This window comes from Ranitomeya variabilis, chromosome 2, assembly GCF_051348905.1.
Source record: "Ranitomeya variabilis isolate aRanVar5 chromosome 2, aRanVar5.hap1, whole genome shotgun sequence".
Taxonomy (NCBI): domain Eukaryota; kingdom Metazoa; phylum Chordata; class Amphibia; order Anura; family Dendrobatidae; genus Ranitomeya; species Ranitomeya variabilis.
Genome location: NC_135233.1, coordinates 503140783 through 503163285, shown reverse-complemented (window position 1 = coordinate 503163285; position 22503 = coordinate 503140783).

The following is a 22503-nucleotide window of genomic DNA, read 5'->3' as shown; positions in this document are numbered from 1 at the left end:
AGCCAACACCGAACAATGAACCTCAGAAATTACCCTGCTAGTCCATCTATCAGGAACAAACAGTTTCCCCACTGGACAGCGGTCAGGTTTATCAGCCTGAAACTCCTGAAGTACCCGCCGCAAATCAGGGGAGATGGCAGAAAGAATCACCCCTCCTTGAGAATCCCAGCCGGCTCAAGAACTCCCGGAGAATCAGGCAAAAAACTCCTAGAAAGGGCATCAGCCTTCACATTCTTAGATCCCGGAATATACAAGACCACAAAATCAAAACGGGAGAAAAACAGAGACCACCGAGCTTGTCTAGGATTCAACCGCTTAGCAGACTCGAGGTAAATCAAATTTTTATGATCAGTCAAGACCACCACGCGATGCTTGGCTCCCTCAAGCCAATGTTGCCACTCCTCAAATGCCCACTTCATAGCCAACAACTCCCGATTGCCGACATCATAATTACGCTCAGCAGGCGAAAACTTTCTGGAGAAGAAAGCACATGGTTTCATCAAAGAGCCATCAGAATTTCTCTGAGACAAAACGGCCCCTGCCCCAATCTCAGAAGCATCAACCTCAACCTGAAAAGGGAGAGAAACATCTGGCTGACGCAACACAGGGGCAGAAGTAAAACGACGTTTAAGCTCCTGAAAGGCCTCAACAGCCGCCGAGGACCAATTCATCACATCAGCGCCTTTCTTCGTCAAATCGGTCAGAGGCTTCACCACACTAGAAAAATTAGCAATAAAGCGGCGATAAAAATTAGCAAAGCCCAAAAATTTTGGAAGGCTCTTTACATATGTGGGTTGAGTCCAATCATGAATGGCCTGGACTTTAACAGGGTCCATTTCAATAGCCGAGGGAGAAAAAATGAAACCCAAAAAAGAAACTTTCTGAACTCCAAAGAGGCACTTAGACCCTTTCACAAACAACGCATTAGCACGAAGGACCTGAAATACCATCCTAACCTGCTTCACATGAGACTCCCAATCATCGGAAAAAAACAAAATATCATCCAAATACACAATCATGAATTTATCCAGATAATTCCGGAAGATATCATGCATAAAGGACTGAAATACCGATGGAGCATTAGAGAGCCCGAATGGCATCACAAGATATTCAAAATGGCCTTCGGGCGTATTAAATGCTGTTTTCCATTCACCACCTTGTTTAATACGCACGAGATTATACGCCCCTCGAAGGTCGATTTTAGTAAACCAACTGGCACTCTTAATCCGAGCAAACAAATCAGAAAGCAAAGGTAAAGGGTACTGGAATTTGACCGTGATCTTATTGAGAAGGCGATAATCTATACAGGGTCTCAAGGAACCATCCTTCTTGGCAACAAAAAAAAATCCCGCTCCCAACGGTGACGAAGACGGGCGAATATGCCCCTTCTCCAAGGACTCCTTTACATAACTCCACATAGCGGCATGTTCTGGCACAGACCGATTGAAAAGTCGGCCCTTAGGGAACTTACAGCCAGGAATCAAATTAATGGCACAATCGCAGTCCCTATGAGGAGGCAGGGAACTGGACTTGGGCTCATCAAATATATCCTGGAAATCCGACAAGAACTCAGGAACTTCAGAAGAAGGGGACGAGGAAATGGACATCAAAGAAATATCACTATGTATCCCCTGACAACCCCAACCAGTTACAGACATAGATCTCCAATCCAGCACTGGATTGTGTACCTGTAACCATGGAAGACCCAGCACAACAACATCATGCAAATTATGCAACACCAAAAAGCGAATATTTTCCTGATGTGCTGGAGCCATGTACATGGTCAACTGTGTCCAGTACTGGGGTTTATTCTTGGCCAATGGCGTAGCATCAATCCCCCTTAAGGGAATAGGGCCCCGCAAAGGCTCCAAGGAAAAACCACAGCGCATGGCAAATTCTAAGTCCATTAAGTTCAGGACAGCGCCAGAATCCACAAATGCCATAACAGAAAAGGACGACAATGAGCAAATCAGGGTAACAGACAAAAGAAATTTAGGCTGTACAGTACTAATGGTAACAGACCTAGGGACCCTCTTAGTAGGCTTAGGGCAATCAGAAATAGCATGAGCAGAATCACCACAGTAAAAACACAGGCCATTCTGACGTCTGAATTTCTGCCTTTCTGCTCTAGTCAAAATCCTATCACATTGCATAGGCTCAGGACTCTGCTCAGAGGACACTGCCATATGGTGCACAACCTTGCGCTCGCGCAGGCGCCGATCAATCTGAATGGCCAAAGACATTGACTCATTCAGACCAGCAGGCGTGGGAAACCCCACCATAACATCTTTAAGGGCTTCAGAAAGACCCTTTCTGAAAATCGCTGCCAGGGCATACTCATTCCATTTTGTGAGCACAGACCACTTTCTAAATTTCTGGCAGTATACTTCTGCTGCTTCCTGACCCTAACACAGAGCCAGCAAAGTTTTTTCTGCCTGATCCACAGAATTAGGCTCATCATACAGCAATCCGAGCGCTTGAAAAAATGCGTCAATATTGAGCAATGCAGGATTTCCTGGCTCAAGGGAGAATGCCCAGTCCTGCGGGTCGCCACGCAGCAAAGAAATAACAATCTTCACCTGCTGAATGGGGTCACCAGAGGAACGGGGTCTCAGAGCAAAAAACAATCTGCAAAAATTTTTTTTTAATTTCAAAAATTTAGATCTATCCCCAGAAAATAAATCAGGAATAGGAATTCTAGGCTCTAATACCGGAGTCTGGACAACATAATCTTGGATATTCTGTACCCTTGCAGCGAGTTGATCCACGCGCAAGGACAGACCCTGAACCTCCATATCAGCACCAAAATCCTGAACCACCCAGAGATTAAGGGGAAAAAAAAGACAAAACAAGCTACAAAGGAAAAAAAAATGACTCAGAACTTTCTTTTCCCTCTTTTGAGATGCTTTTAACACATTGTGGGCCAGCTGTACTGTTATGACCTGGTGGTTAAGAGGCCACACTGATATGACCTGGTGGCTAAAACGCAACATGGGACGAGCTCAGAGGAGGTGGTATCTCTACTGACCGCAGTCCCTAATCCTAACAACAACACTAGTAATAGCCGTGGGATGTTCCTGACTCTCCCTAGACACCTCTTCACAGCCTAAGAATTAACTACCCCTAAAGAAGGAAATAGAAAGCTATCTTGCCTCAGAGAAAACCCCAAAAGGAAAGATAGCCCCCCACAAATATTGGCTGTGAGTGGAGAGGGAAATGACATACACAGAAATGAAATCAGTTTTCAGAAAAGGAGGCCAATACTAAACTTGATAGACAGAGAGAAAAGGATACTGTGCGGTCAGTATTAAAAACTACAAAAATACACGCAGAGTTTACAAAAATGAACTCCACACCGACTCACGGTGTGGAGGGGCAAATCTGCTTCCCAGAGCTTCCAGCTAGCCTGAATATGACATAGTGACAAGCTGGACAAAAAGAGACATAATTTGCAAAGCAATAGTGTCCAAAGCAAATGGACAAACAAGAACTAGTAGAAACATCTTTTGCTGACATGGACAGGCCATATGAGAAATCCAAGGAGAGAACCAAATCCAACCTAAGACATTGACAGCTGGCATGAACTAAAGCCCAGAGCAGGTTTAAATAACAAACCCAGGCAAGGCGATCAGTGATGGCAGCTGCTACAGCTACCTATCGGAGCAGCAGTTCCACTCGAAACCACCAGAGGGAGCCCAAGGGCAGAACCCACAAAAATACCATTAGCAACCACAGGAGGGAGCTCCAGAACGGAATTCACAACAGTACTGGTCACTATAATGCTAGTTCGCAATTTACACTTGGCAACATTCATTACTGCTTATTTCTGGAAAACACCCATGAAGTCAAAATTGTCACCACAGCTAGTCGGAGGGACTCGTGCTTTAACATTGTCCTATTCTGCCAAATACGAGTTAGCACTCAAGGGTGCTATCCATTAAAATACATAATTGAGCATAGATAGAATTGATAAAGCTAAGGCAGACTAGGGACTAATTTTTTAAATACCCTAACGTATTTTATTCTTAATTAATATTAAAAGTTAAATTTTAGGGCTTGCTAGGGAGGATTTTAAGGGGGCTCTCCCCATTTTTTGTAAACCCTTATGAAACCCTTGTGAAAATGCAAAATTTTGGGTTAAATAACATTTTAGTGGGGAAAATTTGATTCTTTTTATTTTCATGGCTCAAAGTTACAAATTTCTGGGAAGCACCTGAGGGTTCAATGTGCTCACCACACATCTCGATTAGTGATGAGCGAATATACTCGTTACTTGAGATTTCCCGAGCATGCTCGGGTGACCTTCGAGTATTTTTTAGTGCTCGGAGATTTAGTTTTCATCGCCTCAGTTGAATGATTTACATCTGTTAGCCAGCATAAGTACATGTGGGGGTTGCCTGGTTGCTAGGGAATCCCCACATGTAATCAAGCTGGCTAACAGATGTAAATCATTCAGCTGAGGTGAGGAAAACTAAATCTCCGAGCACTAAAAAATACTAGGAGGACACCCGAGCGTGCTTGGGAAATCTCGAGTAACGAGTATATTCACTCATCACTAATCTCGATCAGCTCCCTAAGGGGTTCCCAGAATGGTGTAACTTTTGAGGGATTTTCACTGTTTAGGCACATCAAGGGCTTTCCAAATGCGACATTGCGTCCACCAATTATTCCAGCAGCTTTTGCATTCAAAAAGTCAAATAGCGCTCCTTTCCTTCCGAGCTCTGTTTTGCGCCCAAACAGTGGTTTTCCCCTACATTTGGGGTATTGGCAAGGTGAAGAGAAATTGCACAACAAATTTTGTGGTCCACTTTTTAATGGTACCCTTGATAAAATGAAAAAAATTGGGTCTAAAATAATTTTTTTGTGAAAAAACTTAAATGTTCATTTTTTTCTCACATTACAAAAATTCTTGTGAAGCACCTGAAGAGTTAGTAAACTTTTTGAATGTGGTTTTGAGCACCTTCAGGGGTTCAGTTTATATAATGATGTCACTTTCGAAAATTTCCATCATACAGACCCGTCAAAGTCACTTCAAATAACTTCCTAGCAAAACAGTGTTGTTTCAAGAATGTTGTGTGACACATCTATCTGATTTAAAGGCATGAGAATTCAAAGTTTGAAAACTGCAAAATTTTCAAAATTTTCACCAAATTTCCATTTTTTCACAAATAATTATACATAATAATGTCAAATAAATTTTATGACAATCATGAAGTACAATATGTCATGAAAAACATTCTCAGAATCAGTCGGATCCGTTAAAGATTCCAGAGTTATTACCTAATAAAGTGACACTGGTCAAAATTGTAAAAATTGGTTTTGTCATTAATGTGCAAACCACCTTGGGGGCTAAAGGGATTAAACATATTTATTTGTTTTGTTTTTTTAATACCTTTATTTTTCGAGGAGAAAATGGGGTGTATATATTGCAGTATACAATGAAAATTACAGACTCTTATGTACTCGTTATAGACTGGTCTTCATAGTAACTTTGTCATTGCAGCATGGGTGTCTACAGCAGAAATCAGATGCATGGCAGTTGATGGCTAATGGGCACTTAAAACAATGTACCCCCAGTCTCTCAGCAGTAAATACTTTTGTCAGATACTGACAGTGGCATTTAAGAAGTTAACAACAGAGAGCTCCATTCCACTTCTTGCTGTTAGCGGCAGATGACAGCTGAATGACACAGCCATCATCTCTAGGGAAGATGGAGGATTCAGCTCAGGCACCCACTTCATATATAACTATCCCGATGAGTGGAGTACATCTAGAGCGCTTGTCAACAAGGTATTAAAATGAATTTGCCCAACTTTGAAAGTCCTTCTTAATGGGTCAAGTGTAGAGTAATAGCAAAAATAATAAATAAAATCTATACTCACCACCTCATCTTTTACTGTACTACTGCCCAGTCTTTGGGCATCAACATCAGGCGGATGTGTCATATGACTGATCCAGACAACCGATATTTGCATTCTGTCCTTTACGTTTTGTCCGAAACAGCTTCTTCTGCTAAAACGGACACCCCATCTCATGATAATCCTTCTAGGTGTTGATGTCCCGAGACCAGCAGGGGACACTGTAGGGAGTGCACAGGATTTGTGCAGGTGAGTATAGATTTTTGTATTACTTCCTCCTTTTGGTCCATGAAGCACAGCCAGGTGAATAAGTATGGGTATAACCCTTTAAGTACTTGACATAGTAATATGCATAGGCAGGTGGGTGATATAATATCTTGTAATAGTTTGCAATGTGGCCATAAATACGAGAACTGTAACAATCTGTGATATAGAGAACGTATCTGATGAAGTTCATTTGTGTAAATACCTTGGACATTAGTTCCCCCTGTTTCTTGTCCTATGATACATAGCACATCTTTTCAGTATGTCACACTAAGCAGTTTGAGGCATAATTGCCTGATGGTCTCACAACGCAATGAGACAAATTAGTGAGTTCAGCAATGTCAACAAAACCTGTACATTGCATTACTGTAATACATACATAGTGTTAGCAATTGTTCCTAAGCTGGATGTCCAGGGAAGCAATGCACTTATGGTATGTGTGAATTGTATTAATAATGACCCATCTCTTTTACTTTTGATCCACTTGGCCTCAGTCTTGTCATATTAATCCAATTAGTAAATTACTGGCCTTTTGCAATCCTGGGACAATAACATATCAGTTTATCCTAGTCCACGGTACCAGGGGCTGCAATCTATGATGACAGCTAATCATTAGGCATTCCCAAACATTAGGCTGTCGGGCATTTCTTACAGATTTCAGACCTACCACTACTGACAAGACCGTAAATCACCATACTGTATAATCCTATAGTGAGCTATTGAGTGTGACCAAACTCTTATGGTAAAAGCCGACACATTGAACATACTCTGATGACACTCTCATAAAAAACATTGATGAAACTTGAACTGTTTATTTTTTTTCTTTTTGCATACAAGGAAAATCCCTGATGTCTGAATGAGGCCTAATACAGATTTCAATTCAGAAATAAATATCCAGGTGGGATAAAGCTAAAGTCAAAAGCTCTAATTAATTAATTAATTAATTAATTAATTAATTAAGATTCTGGCTTTTATTTTATTTCCATCGCTTCCGTGAGTAAGCAGGTCTTTTCTCTTTCTTTTTTTCACTTATATTTTTTATTTTAAATTGATATTTTTAATTGAGTAAGTTATGGAATTTGACCCAAAAATCTACTGCTGCTTTAGATGGAGGTGATATTAAGTAGAAAAGATACATTTTGGAAGGGTACAAGGAAAAGCATTTTAGCATTAAGTGGATGTATCAAGCATTTTTTTTTCATGTACCAATTTTTATTGAGGTCTAATTTCCACTCCTTAGACCAGGGATCACAAACACGTTGCCCGCGAGCCGCATGTGGACTTTGAGGCTGCTTCATGCGGCCCTCAGACACAGTGGACCCCTTGATGATTGCGGCGCAGTCCAGATGCCGCTAGAGTCAGCGCTTTATTTCAGCTGAATAGTTGAATGTGCGTCTTGCCATTTGCTCTGATCCACACGGGTTATGATGGATAAGATGGTCCTTTTAATATATCTTCTCCACTCTGCACTTTGATAGCACTTTAGTGATTGCAACACCCAGTTTCACCTAGATTTAGTGGTTTCTATGCATCTTGTTTTGTGAACTTTAACCCACTCGGATAGTATAAATGATTCAGAATTTGTGCACTGGCACTTTATTATTTGATGTATAATAAATAAAGCTGTATCGTGTTATCTCCTAATTAGGTGTGTCATCAGTGGATGAGTACGTTGTTAATTTATGGTATACATGCATAGGTGACCTGCATTATCTGTACCCACCATAATATTGTGGCTCATTTGTTACTAACACCTGTGTATTTGCTATTGACCTTTTTACTTTTGAGATTTTTTGCCTGTGTACTGTATTTTGTATAGATATTATAATAAGTCTATTGTAATATTTAAATTGGTGGACTTTTACTCAGCATCTGTTGTAGGAAATATATGTTTGGATGTGTCCATTAGAACTATTCATAAAGGCGCTCTTATCCTGGGGCAAGTGACCATGGTTCATTTACAAATTGTCAGATAATGTTGATTGTTCGGTTGATATTGATCTTGCTTTTCATTTAGTTACCCAATAATTCTGCACACATACGTATTCTCCTAGGAAAGACAAAACCTCATTTTTACTTTGTTAAATATTCAGGTTTCAGGTTTATTATTCCTTTATATTGACCGAAGGCACTGTAGTTGTTCAATAATAAAATTAATTATCGAAAAAACAAATTGCCTAATAATTGTCCATAGAGTGTAGTAGACAATGAAATACCCCTCCAGAAAAGCACATGTAGCCATAGAAAAACGGATAGCACTTGTACGTGAAAAACTGACATGTGAATGAGTCCTTAGGTCTTAACTTCAAGCACATAAATCAAAACATAAAAATAACTCTGGTCTGCACTGACCGTGCTCTGACCAGCAGCAATGTCCATGTGTCATCACTAAAGTCTGAAACAAGGCTGACTGTGTTACACTCAATGAGAGACTTGCATAGACCTCTAAGTATTCAGATTGGGCTCCAGTAAGTTCTTGACTCTATTTCAAGTTATATGTCTTGATTTACATTTACCTCTTCATTGTTCCCTGACTTAACTTCTCTTCCCTATTGTTGATGTATATGTTTATGTGGCGCCCCTGAGGGTCCAGTCACCAGAGAGGTACTGCACCTCATCCAGAGGTGTGGTACTCTGCTCTCAGGTAAGGAGGGGCACTCCCCGAGACCCACATTAGCATCCAACACGCACCACTCCAGGCCAGGGGATCTGGGCGGACCCTATTGAGGTAGGGCCCCATCTCAGGCTGGAGGGGGAACTAAGTAGAAGGTGTGGGTGGAGAGAGTGACAGTTAGAGGAGTTGTCATGGAAACAGGAGTTAGTTAGTCAGTTAGGGAGTTGGTGGGGAGGAGATGAGGAGAGCAGATGTGAAGGAAGGAGCTCCTGAGAGAAAGGGTCCTAGGGGCCTATCTACCCGTGGTGCCCGAATTCACGCTGACCATAGTTGGGTGGAAGGACCAGGTCACAGTGGGGTTGACTGGCCCACAGACAAGTGGAGACCTGCAAGACTCAGCTAGCAAACCGGAGGCTGGGGTATATGTACTGTAAGTGCCATAGCCACTTCCACACACATTCGCCGAAAAGGCTGCCACATAGGGTAAGGGGACCAGGAGAAGGTTGACTGACAGGAACCAAAACTGCTGGCTTGGGACACTGTGTGTGAAGCACAGGGCAGGAGAGCAAAGCCAGGGCAGAGAGACGAAGAGGTAAGGTACACAAAAAAATGGAGTCTCAGGAAAGCGCACCCAAATTACCTGAGAGCTGACTGGATCACAGACCCGGAGGACATGGAACCCGACTGGTGATTGTACTTAAGAACTGTGAGTAAAGTGTGAAAACAGCACCCTGCTGTTTCCTCAGAATTATTACTGCGCCACCTGCCCTCACTACAACATTCACCATCATTGACTTTAACACTTTAACTGCCCTGGAGCCTAGCTCTACCTGTGGAGAGCTGCAACATCTCTGCTGCGTCACCAAGTGCCCCAATGGACCTGAACCGCAGCGCCGGCCATTTTCCTTATTACCAAACACCACGGTGGGGTCACAAACTAATCCCATATAAAATGTATTTCCTCTTTCATTTAATTTTCTTTGAATGACCAGGGCCACGGACCAGTTCACTGCTGCCGTGACAACCCCATGAAGAACCGTTGGACCTGGCCCGAGTACCCCACGGCCCTAGTGGGCGCTCCATTTTTTTACGTCACGAACAGGATGGACCGACCCGGTAAAACGGGTCCCATGCACCTGTCATGGGCCGGGTTGCCAAGTGGTGCAAAAGCCATACCCGCCCACTGTAAAGACTGCAATGCTAAATGAACTTGTCTATCAGCGAGAGGGATCCGCCTCCTGTTATGGCTGGTGGGAAAAGAAGGAGGATCCACCCACAAAGGGTAGAGAGTGGAAGGAGCACATATGGATGCACGGAGAAGTGTGCTGCAGAGAGGCAGTGAGGCAGCACAGAACCCGTTGAGCACCATGGTTGAGTGGTGGATGGAGATCTCCGGAGCGTGGGGTAGAAGTGGTGAACTCCCCCAGCTGACAGGAGGATTTGGACCAGCTGCCCATGATGGACCCAGAGTTCCTTGGAGCAGAGGCAAAGGAGTTAAGTCGACAGCTCCTGGGAACGCAACTTACTGCAGTAGTGAGGTGGAAGAAAGTCCTCCTGAAGAAGATGTCTGAGTGGAGGTTGGCCTCGTGACTAGCAGTGGAGGAGGAGGAGACTGGCACTGGAGAGGCAAATGAAACAGGTACTGGTGTTGCCCTGGTGGCCGATGAAACCTTAAAACTCCCTTAAAACTTAAAACTCCCGCCAGCCCTGAAACCTGGCCAGGCATTTAAAAACATAGCCTGGGACTGGACTGCAGACATCGAAGATAAACTGGCGGCCCCGCTGCAACTCATGTTCCGAGAGGTGCATAGTGAGAGAGTGGTTATCTGTTGGGAGCACCAGAGGACGGATTTGATGGGGTTCCCAGGGGAGGCCCAAGTGGGAGAAAACCGAGTGGAAACCCTCAGTTGGGAGGAATACTGCTGGCAACAGGTGCACAGAAGGGAGGCAGAGGAGCAGGAGCGCAAATCCCAATGGAAAGCAATGGAAGAATGGAATATGAGGGTCAAGGCCCGCCAGGTTAGACACGCAGACCAAGGTCCGTTGAGGCAGGGGACAGTCGTCTGCTTCGATTTAAAAAAGGCTGGAGGTTCATCAAAGAGTCGGGGATGGCCTCTGAACTATTCTTAACCCACCGGGATGTGAAGTCACACCTGCAAAAGGGCCACCCTTATCATGAATTGCACCGAGGGGACCTAGTGACCTACACCTGTCATGTGGGTGATAGGGGGTGGTACACCCTCAATGTAAAGAAATGCAAAAGGGGACCCCCTGCTTTGAGCAGGGAGTTGGATCAGATAACCCAAGAGGTCCTTTCCAACTCTACCATTTTATGATTCTATGGGATGTGTTGCTCCCATATCGACAAATGCAGTGCCACAGAGGCAACTGGAAGCTTCAACCCAGGACACTGCACAAGTCCCTGCAGCTCCAGTAAACATGGCAGTGCAGACACGGGCCACTCAGACCCCAGATGCAGGACCTGCACCATTTGAATCACCTGTCGTGATGCCTGACAAAGAATTTTGCCAGTCAGAAGGTTGCAGGACCCAAGTACTACCTTGGAAAAGAAAGTAGAAAGTGATTACTAAGAAAAGTTTAACTGAGTGTTTGTGCCGTTTAAAGACAATGTGGTCATGGACGGTGAATGGCCAAAACTTTAATTGTAAAAAGTTAGCATTTAATGTGCTCCTTGATAGTTTTACAGCAAACCTTTAGTGCGCAAGTAGGACACTATCTTTAACAGAAGCCCAAAGAACAAAAACCTTCTGGTGTGGCCGAAAAGTGGTCCAACGAGTTGACCAGTTATGCCCTGTAGCCACGCCCAGGTCCTACGTTGGGGGTTTGAGACAGGTTCCCCCATATTGCACACAGGACGGTGAGGAGAATACCCTGCTCGGGATCTCATTGTAATCTACTGAACTTGATTGATAAACTTTAATTAAAAGTAATGCTCTGTTTTAGGTTATTGTAATTTATATGCAATGTAAAGGGAAGAAATAGTTACCTGTTTAACTGTTTTACATGTTTGAATGCATTCCAGAAAAATGATGTGCATATTTTTAACATCATTTTACTCTGTTCCAGCCTGCGGACATGCTGTGTTTAACGGGGGGTATGTGGCGCCTCTGAGGGTCCAGTCGCTACAGAGGTACTGCACCTCATTCAGAGGTGTGGTATTCTGCTCTCGGGTAAGGAGGGGGCACTCCTCGAGACCTACACTAGCATCCAACACCACACCACTCCAGGCCAGGGGATATGGAAGGACCATATTGAGGGACGGCCCCATCTCAGGCTGGAGGGGAACTAGGTAGAGGGTGTGGGTGGAGAGAGTGACAGTTAGAGGAGTTGTCATGGAAACAGGAGTTAGTTAGTCAGTTAGTGAGTTGGTGGGGAGGAGTGGAGGAGAGCAGACATTAAGGAAGGAGCTCCTGAGAGAAGGGATCCCAGAGGCCTGGGAAGTGAGGAATCCACCCGTGGTGCCTGAATTCCCACGGACCGTAGTCAGGTGGAAGGACAAGGTCACAGTGGGGTTGACCATCCCCAGACTGGTGGAGAACTGCAAGACTCAGCTAGCAAACCGGAGGCTGTGGTATCTATAAGTGCCACAGCCACTTCTACATACATTCGCTGAAAAGGCAGCCACCAGGGGCGTAACTACCGCGGTCGCAGGGGTCGCAATTGCGATGGGGCCCGCAGTCTTAGGGGCCCCTCCAGTCCAGCAGACTGGGCGGGCCCCTAAGAACTCTGAGCTACAAAATGGGCCGCCGGCCCTTTAAATAAACCTTCTTTACAGGCCCTGGTGCACGTGCAGGCTCTCAGTGCATGCGCGATCACGGGTGGGACTGCAGTTGTCCCGCAGCAGAGCCCCTCCACCGCAGAGAGCCGCACACAACTATGGCTGCAGCTGCTCTGTGCGCACAGGACCTGTGATGAGGTCACAGGAGGGGAGGAGTCGGAGTCACATGATCAAGGGCTTCCGTGTAGTGCAGGACAGTAGTGCAGTGCTGGAGGAGGGTAAGCTTTTGTGTGAGGTCAGGAGGGGTTTGTGTGGATGTAGCAGAGCAGTGTGTGTATGAGGTGTACAGAGCGGAGCCGTGTGTGTATGAGGTGTACGGAGCGGAGCCGGGTGTGTATGAGGTGTACGGACCAGAGCCGCGTGTGCATGAGGTGTACAGAGCGGAGCCGGGTGTGTATGAGGTGTACAGAGCGGAGCCGTGTGTGTATGAGGTGTACGGAGCGGAGCCGTGTGTGTATGAGGTGTACGGAGCGGAGCCGGGTGTGTATGAGGTGTACAGAGCGGAGCCGTGTGTGTATGAGGTGTACAGAGCGGAGCCGTGTGTGTATGAGGTGTACAGAGCGGAGCCGTGTGTGTATGAGGTGTACGGAGCGGAGCCGTGTGTGTATGAGGTGTACAGAGCGGAGCCGGGTGTGTATGAGGTGTACGGAGCGGAGCCGGGTGTGTATGAGGTGTACAGAGCGGAGCCGTGTGTGTATGAGGTGTACGGAGCGGAGCCGTGTGTGTATGAGGTGTACAGAGCGGAGCCGGGTGTGTATGAGGTGTACAGAGCGGAGCCGGGTGTGTATGAGGTGTACAGAGCGGAGCCGGGTGTGTATGAGGTGTACGGAGCGGAGCCGGGTGTGTATGAGGTGTACAGAGCGGAGCCGTGTGTGTATGAGGTGTACGGAGCGGAGCCGGGTGTGTATGAGGTGTACAGAGCGGAGCCGTGTGTGTATGAGGTGTACGGAGCGGAGCCGGGTGTGTACGAGGTGTACGGAGTGGAGCTGGGTGTGTATGAGGTGTATGGTGCAGAGCCGGGTGTGTGCGAGGTGTACTGACCAGAGCCACGTGTGTATGAGGTGTACGGAGCGGAGCCGTGTGTGTACGGAGCGGAGCTGGGTGTGTATGCGGTGTATGGAGCGGAGCCATGTGTGTACGAGGTGTACGGAGCGGAGCTGGGTGTGTATGCGGTGTATGGAGCGGAGCCGTGTGTGTATGAGGTGTACAAGGCGGAGCTGGGTGTGTACGAGGTGTACGGAGCGGAGCTGGGTGTGTACGAGGTGTATGGAGCGGAGCCGTGTGTGTACAAGGTGTATGGTGCGGAGCCGGGTGTGTACGAGGTGTACGGAGCGGAGCCGGGTGTGTGCGAGGTGTACGGAGCGGAGCTAGGTGTGTATGAGGTGTACGGAGCGGAGCCGTGTGTGTATGAGGTGTACGGAGCGGAGCCGGGTGTGTATGAGGTGTACGGAGCGGAGCCGTGTGTGTATGAGGTATATGGAGCGGAGCCGTGTGTGTACAAGGTGTACGGAGCGGAGCCGGGTGTGTGCGAGGTGTACGGAGCGGAGTTAGGTGTGTATGAGTTGTACGGAGCGGAGCCGTGTGTGTATGAGGTGTACGGAGCGGAGCCGTGTGTGTATGAGGTATATGGAGCGGAGCCGTGTGTGTACGAGGTATATGGAGCGGAGCCGGGTGTGTACGAGGTATATGGAGCGGAGCCGGGTGTGTACGAGGTATATGGAGCGGAGCCGGGTGTGTACGAGGTGTACGGACCGGAGTCGCGTGTGTATGAGGTGTACAGAGCGGAGCCGTGTGTGCAAGGTGTACAGAGCGGAGCCGGGTCTGTACGAGGTGTACGGAGGGGAGCCGCATGTGCAATGTGTACGGAGCTCAGCCACGTGTGTAGGAGTAACTATGTGTGGCCATTATACTGTAGGCAATATCGTGTGGCCATTGTACAGTATAGAGCACTATGTGTGGCCATTGTACAGTATGGACAGGGGCGTAACTACCGCGGTTGCAGCGGTCGCCATCGCGACCGGGCCCGGCAGGTCAAGGGCCCAGGACCGGCAGGTCAGAGCAGGGCCGGACTGGCCATCAGGCACTTCTGGCAAATGCCAGAAGAGCCGGTGCCAGTCATGGGTAGCTCGATCCGCCTCCCCCCCGCCGCCGCCGACTCACCCCCCTGCCGTCGCATTCAACTATACCGGCGCCTATGACGCCGGTACAGTTGAATGCAATGACGGAGGAGAGAGCGTCTACAGACGCTCCCTCTCCCATCATTCCCCGCTCTGCCTCTGACACTGCGGGTGCGCGATGACGTCATATCATCGCGCACCTGCTGAGTCCCGGGCAGACTGCAGCCGAGCCTGAGACCGGAGCAGGAAGCAACGCTGGCAAGAGGAAAGGTAAGGAGAGTGTTTTTTTTTTTTTACTGGACTGTGGGGGCATTCTCGGGGGGGGGGGGGGGGGCGAGAGATGCGGGCTGTGCTGTATATACCACTGTGCGGGCTGTGCTGGATATACCACTGTGCGGGCTGTGCTGGATATACCACTGTTCGGGCTGTGTCAGTCTCCTTTGCCCACTAGTCCCTGTGTGTCAGTCTCCCTTTCCCACTTGTCCCTGTGTGTCCCCTTGTGCTTGTATCCCTTGTCCCCTTGTGTCAGTCTCTTGCCCACTAGTCCCTGTGTGTCCCCTTGTGCCTGTCTCCCTTGTCCCCTTGTGCTAGTCCCTTGTCCCCATGTGTCCCCTTGTGCTTGTCCCCGTGTGTCCCCTTGTGTCAGTCTCCATTGCCCACTAGTCCCCTTGTATCAGTCTCCCTTGCCCACTGTTCCCTGTGTGTCAGTCTCCCTTGCCCACTAGTCCCTGTGTCCCCGTGTGCCAGTCTCCCTTGTCCACTAGTACCCGTGTGCCCTTTGTGTCAGTCTCCCTTGCCCACTTGTCCCCGTGTGCCCCTTGTGTCAGTCTCCATTGTCCCCTTGTGTCAGTCTCCCTTGCCCACTAGTCCCCTTGTAACCTTCTCCCCTGCCTCCTAGCCCCCATGTGTCCCCTTGTGCCTGTCTTCCTTGCCCCCTTGTGCCCTCTCCCCTGCCCCCTCATCACCATTTGCTCGTGTCTTTCTCACTGCCCCTGTATGGAGGGGCTGCATTATACTATGAGGGGGGCTGCATTGTATTCTATGGGGGTTACATTGAATTTTATGGCGGGGGGGCCCCATTTGGAAGTTCGCACCGGGGCCCATAACTTTGTAGTTACGCCACTGGCAGCCACATAGGAGCCACAAGGGGACCAGGAGAAGGTCGCCTGACAGGACCCGAGGCTGCTGGCTTGGGACACTGTGTGTGAGGCGCAGGGCAGGAGGGCGAAGCCAGCGCAGAGAGATGGCCAGGGAAGGTACACAAGAAAAGAGAGTCTCGGGAAAGTGCACCCAAATTACCTGAGAGCTGACTGGATCACAGACCCGGAGGACATGGCACCCGACTGGTGATTGTATTTAAGAACTGTGAGTAAAGTGTGAAAACTGCACCCTGCTGTGTCCTCAGAATTATTACTGCGACACCTGCCCTGCACTACAACATTCACCATCATTGACTTTAACACTTTAACTGCCCTGGGGCCTAGCTCTACCCTTGGAGAGCTGTAACATCTCTGCTGCGTCACCAATTGCCCCAGTGGACCTGAACTGCAGCTTCGGCCATTTTCCTTATTGCTGAACACCATGGATGGCATCACAAACTAATCCCCTATAAACGTTATTCCCTTTCCCCCTTCATCTCACTTTTATTGGATGCACAGGGCCATGGACCGGGTCACTGTTGCCCTGATATTCCCCGAAGAACCGTCCTACCCGGCCCGGTATCCCACGGCCCTAGCGGGCACTATATTTACATGCACTTAGACATATCAATAGCAATTGATGTGGCTAGCACTGTTGGATTTTAAGTAGGGATGAGTGGACCCGTGGAAGTTCGGGTTCATCAGATTCATTCGTACTTGAGTAGAAAGTTTGGTTTGGTTACCAGAACTTGACTTACACTTTACCTCGGAAACGAACCCAATAGAAGTCAATGGGGACACGAAGTTCAGTACTTTGAAATGGCTGAAAAATGGTCATGACTGCAAAAGGATTCAAAAAGGGGGTAAGACCAGAACAATTGTGGATACGAAAATGACTTATATATATATAAATATATATATTATGGGACTATCTTAAAAGAACATATAATTAAATTAAAAAAACAATCTTGAACCAGAACGAGGAGGTCCAAGTGGCGGTAGAGGTGGAGGAGGTGAACGTGGCCATGTAGGTGGAAGAGGCAGGGGAGCAGCTATCCAACACTGTTTGTGTTTTTTTTTCTTTTTTTTAGAGAACTAACTTAAAAGAATATGGAATAAATAAATAAAAATAAAGAATAACAATTTATAACCAGGAGGCCTATAGGTCCAATCAGAGGAGGAGTTGGAGTAGGTGGAGGAAGTGAAAGTGGATGTTGCGCTGTGGGTGGAAAAGGCAGGGGAGGAGCTATCCAACAATGTATGTGTTTTTTTCTGGGAACTGATTTAAAAGAACATAGAATAAAATAAATAGCAAGAACTTATAGTCTGAGGTCCAAGTGGAGGAGGTGGAGGAGGGGGACGTGGAGTTGTGGTTAGAAGAGGTGAAGGAGGAGGTAGCCAACACTGTTGTTGTCTTTTTAGGTTTTTAGTTTTGCTTTTTGCTTTTCTTTTGTTTTTTTCTATTGGCGAGGCCCCAAAATTAAATGAATGGCAAATAGAGTATAACAATTGCTGGGTGCAGCTAGTATTGTCTATTCAACCAAATGTATGGACAAGTCCTGTGAGATCTATGCCTAGTTCATTTTAATGAATGTTAGATTCCCCACGTTGCCTGTGGACAGGCAGTTGCAACTATCTGTGATCACACTATTTGCCATGCTAAAAGCACGTTTCAGAAGTACAGTTGCCCAGGACAGGCCAGCACCTCCAAGGCACAAAGAGCAAGCACATATCATGTGCCCATTTTGGAAACTCAGAAGTTAAATAGGACAGACTCATAAATTAGTATGTGGAGTCGTGTGTACATGTATTCTTGTACTATAATGTTCTAACACTATTATGAACCCCATGACATGGTGGTGATCTATCCTGTAGCATGCTCTTAAAATTTTTTGACTTTTCGGCCAGGCTAACCCTGCCTTCTGAGGTAGTGTCAGTGTCCCAGCTGAGTTGGTGACTTCCCCCTCCTAGACATTGTTCTTCCACTGAGACCCTACTTTCAGATGGGAACAATGTCAGTACTGCCTTTACCAGTGTGCACTTGTATTCACCCAATTTGCAATCCCGCTCCAGTGACGGAATTAATGATGGTACATTGTCCTTGTAGCAGGGATCCAGTAGGGTGGCCACCTAGTAATCAGCGTTGGTAACAATCTGGATATCTCAATGGTCATTGTGCAGGCACAGAAGCATGTATTGGCTTATGTGTGTCAGGCTGCACAGAGGCACAAGTTGTCTTCAGTGAGAGGCGTATTGTCTGTGTCCTCTGTATCCCATCAGCCATGCTCCCATGATGCCCTTGAGCTGCTCTGAGTGCTACCCTGCTGTGAACACAGTTATTCCTCCTCTTCCTCATCTTCCAAAACTGTCCCTTGGCTTGACAGTTGTGTACCTGGCCGCTGTTGGTACAGGAACACATACTCTGAGCTATGTGTGTATGACAGGCCTGATGATGTTGTGAATGGTCCCTGTTCCTCCTGCTCCTCTTCCACCTGTGACACCACTTCATCCATCATCGCCTGAAGTGTTTTTTCCAGCAGACCTAGAAGTGGTATAATAATGCTCATGATGGTGTGATCAGCGCTGGACATGTTGCTGAAGTATTTGAAGCATCTCATCATGGCACATACATCCCAAATGGAGGCCCAATCATTGGTTTTGAAGTGGAGTTGTTCTGCAGAGGGACTCACCCGTGCGTGCTGCAGCTGAAACTCCACTATTGCCTGCTACTGATCACACAGTCTCTCCAGCATATGCAAGGAAGCAGCAGCAGGTTGAGAATGCTGAAAGCATGAGCACGCTGTCAACACTTTCAGCAGCTTTAACAAATGTGGGTAATTTTTATGAAAGCCCTGCACCACCACATTCAGTATGTGCACCAAGAAAGGGATATGCGTCAAATCAGGTCGGGTAGGGCCAGAGCTGCTACAAGATTTTGTCACTTATCTCATACTTCCAAGCTGTTCTTGAGGTTCATCGGTATCAACCACTCATTGATCTGCTGTTTTATCCCCATTTACAGCTACTACACAGTGTGGGATTTGTCCCCCAAACAGAGGAGTTTCAGGATAGTCTGCTGTCATTTCTCCCTGGCTATGCTAAAGTTGGTGGTGCAGGTCTAACTGTGATTGGATGAGGAGGCAGTAGAGGAAGCAGAGTAGGAGGTTGAGGTGGCAACCAGGGCAGAGAAACATCCAGTTATCCTCAGTAGTTGTAGGACATGGACTAGAATGCCTTCTGCCTCTGTCTCAGCTGCCACTACAGGTGGCCCTTTTGATTGTGAGAGGTCTGAAGAGGTCGAGACCGCAGCAAAAGAGGGAGCAGGAGTAGCTCAGATATGTCATGCCTCGTCATGCAGGTGGAGCTCTGGTTCAAAATATGTATGCCTTGCTCCAGACTCTGACATCACAGTATGAAAAGCATGTCAGCCCATTGCCTGAAAAAAAAGTCACACCAGGCTCTTTTCAGCTGGCTTTGGTTTGCTGATTTAATTGGCGTAGTGGGCAATAGAAGACAACATACTGGCTATGGGCTGCCTGCTGTGCTCTTGCACCCTACTCCCGCCTTTGCTGTGCTGCTGGGCAATGTGACCACTTAGTCTTCATCCAAACTGCATATGTCACTAGGATGGCCTCTGCTCCATGTTGGGCCTAAGACCTCATCATCCCCCACATCATATTCCACTCACTGTTCATTCCTGACCTCGTTGCCACTCTTCATCCCTGCCCTCGTTGCAGTTGGCACCTGTGTTTTGTCATCATCTGAGATGTGCTGCAGTGATGCACTAGCCCTCCCACATACTCATCCTTCAACATAACAAGTATTTGGGCATCAGTCTGTTTCATATCTGGAGCAGAGACAGGTGGATGGGCCATGGAACGCCAGCCAGCATTGTCATTAAAAAGCAGAAGAGACTGCTGCATTACTTGGGGCTAAAACTGCTTGACTGATTTGCAAGGGGGAGAGGTGGAAGCTGGCTGACCATGGTCCTCAACTGCTAACTCTGCGCTTTCTGTAGGGAAGCAGTTGTAAGAACACAAAGGAACTGGAGGCACTCTCAACCATCCAATCTAATGCCACCTCAACATTTTCTTGCCTCATTATTCGGCCAGTGGTACTCGTGCCTATAAATTGACGCAGAACATCCTGTCGCCTGCGTGCACCTGAGAAAGGTGTTGCAATTATACACGTCACAGGCATAGATCGACTGTGTCCTCTCCTTGCAGCAGCTACACCATCACCAGCAGCAGCAAAACGATTATGTCCACGTCCCCTATTTTATGCTCTCCTCATTTTTTTCCCCCTAAAAATATTTTTACAGTTATCTGTACTCTGAAGTTCATCAAACATGGCAGTGGTGCTTGTGTTTCTCCAGAGATTGGTGCTGCCACGTACAAGATAATATCTTTTCAGGGCTGGTCCAAATCCCTTCTATTTTATAAAATAATACCACCCTTATCTGCATTTCATGTAGGGTGAGGTATGGAAGTAGGTATAGCATAGAACAGATGTCTAGTCAAGGATTATTGCCTTTTAAATTATAAGCCTTGCTTCTACTATTTTCCATGCACTCATTGACCGACTCATAATTTTTATGGTGCTCTGTACTCAGAATTCATCAAAGCAGGCAAAATTTACTGATTTAATGTGTCCATTCACAGTTTATCGGTAGTATCTGTATGTAAGAGGTAGTGGTGGGAGATTTTACTCTTCTAGAGCAGGAATTGCCACTCTGGAATTCTCCAGTGCTTTTTTCCCATCTATTTCCGGGTGTTTCTTGAAGCATGTTTGGCGTCAATGTCCTGCGGGAAGACCCATAACCTAGGATGCAAACCTATCTTTCAGACACCAGGCACTACACTGCAACCCAAAATCCTTTGGTAAACTTCTCATTTCATGATGCCTTGCACATAATCAAGGCACCCAGGGTCGGAGGCAGTAAAACAACCCTAACATATCTTTGAACTCCACCTTATTTGATTGTAACTATTGTGTTATTTTATTTGTAGGCCTTATTCCATTTACCATCAACACTAGAATGATGTTATTTACTAAAACAAATCTATATTGGTCTCATCTGTCAACAAGACACCTGCTGGCCCTCTAAAAACAGTGGGGGCCACCTGCTGGCCCTCTTAAATTGTGAGGACCACCTGCTAGCCCTCCAAGCTTCAAACTTTGCAGTATAAATAAGAAAAAAAAATGTACCCACCTCAGATGGATGAATTATATAGCAGTAGGAATATACATGGTTATGTCAAGCATAGACTTCTGATAGCCTTACAAAAATGTTTAGTAACAGCTGGCTGCTGGCCCTCTAAAATTCATCTCCACCTGATAGCCCTCTGACAATAGTGAGTCCCACCTGTTGGCCTTTTAACAATAGAAAGGGTCACCTGATGGCCCTCTACAAATAATGATGGTCTCCCAATGGCCCTGAAAAAAAATGGTACTTTCAGAGTTCCTCCTTCATAAATTAAAGGATGTGTCTGATCACATATCACACACCACATGGCCAGATAAGGTATAAAAATGATAAAATTACATTTTCTGTTGAATGCTTTTTTCACCACTGAAAGCACTGCAAACGTGCAAAAACTCTGCTTGAGAACTAAGGTGTGTGGTGTGGTCCAAGGTGTGGTGAGGCCCAACGTGTGGAGGAGCATTTTTTTTCTCTTATTTATTTTTGCCTAACAAGTGATTATCCTGCAAAGAATGCTTCATAACATTTTTTCCAGTCAAATCCATTTTAACTGTGGTTTTGTATGTTTTATTGTCAGTCCGTAAAAGTGGCATAATACTCTGACAACATTATTATAAGCACCGACATGGGATTCAGTGATGCTTCCAGGGGACTTCCCCATGCTGTTCCCATGGCATTTCAGCGCTGTTTCCATCATTTCAGCAATTTTTAGATCCCCTCCAGACCTCTGTGGGGGGCACCAAAAAAATGCCTGCATTTCCAAATGATTTCCATTATACTCATTACTCTGTCTGAGCATTACGATTTGCTCGACTCAAGTAATGAGTATTCGAGCATTTTAAGTGCTCGCTCATCACTAGCACTTAAACTCTTTTTCAATAATCTTTATACAATGCCCTCATCATCTCCCACCTTGACTACTGTAACCTCCTGCTCTGTGGCCTCACTTTTAACACTCTCGCAACCCTCCAATCTATTCTAAACTCTGCTACCTAACTAATGCCCCTGTCCCCCAACTATTCTCCAGCCTCTCCTCTCTGTCAATCTCTGCACTGGCCCCCTATTACCCAGAGACTCCAGTTCAAAACTCTAACCATCGCATACAAAGCCATCTACAGTCTGTCTCCTCCATACATCTTCGACTTTGTCTCCCTGTACTTACCTGCACATAACCTCCGATCCTCACAAGATCTCCTTCTCTACTCCCCTCTTATCTCCTCTTCCCACAATCGCATATAAGCTTTCTCCCCCGCATCCCCCTACTCTGGAACTCTCTACCCCAACATATCAGACTGTGGAAACCTTCAAAAGGAACCTGAAGACCCACCTCTTCCGACAAGCCTACAACCTGCAGTAACCACCGATCCAAAAAACCGCTGCATGACCAGCTCTGTCCTCACCTATTGTATCCTTACCCATCCCTTGTAGATTGTGAGCCTTTGCGAGCAGGGGCCTCTCTCCTCCTGCACCAGTCATGACCTGTGTCATTTGTGATTATTGTACTTGTTT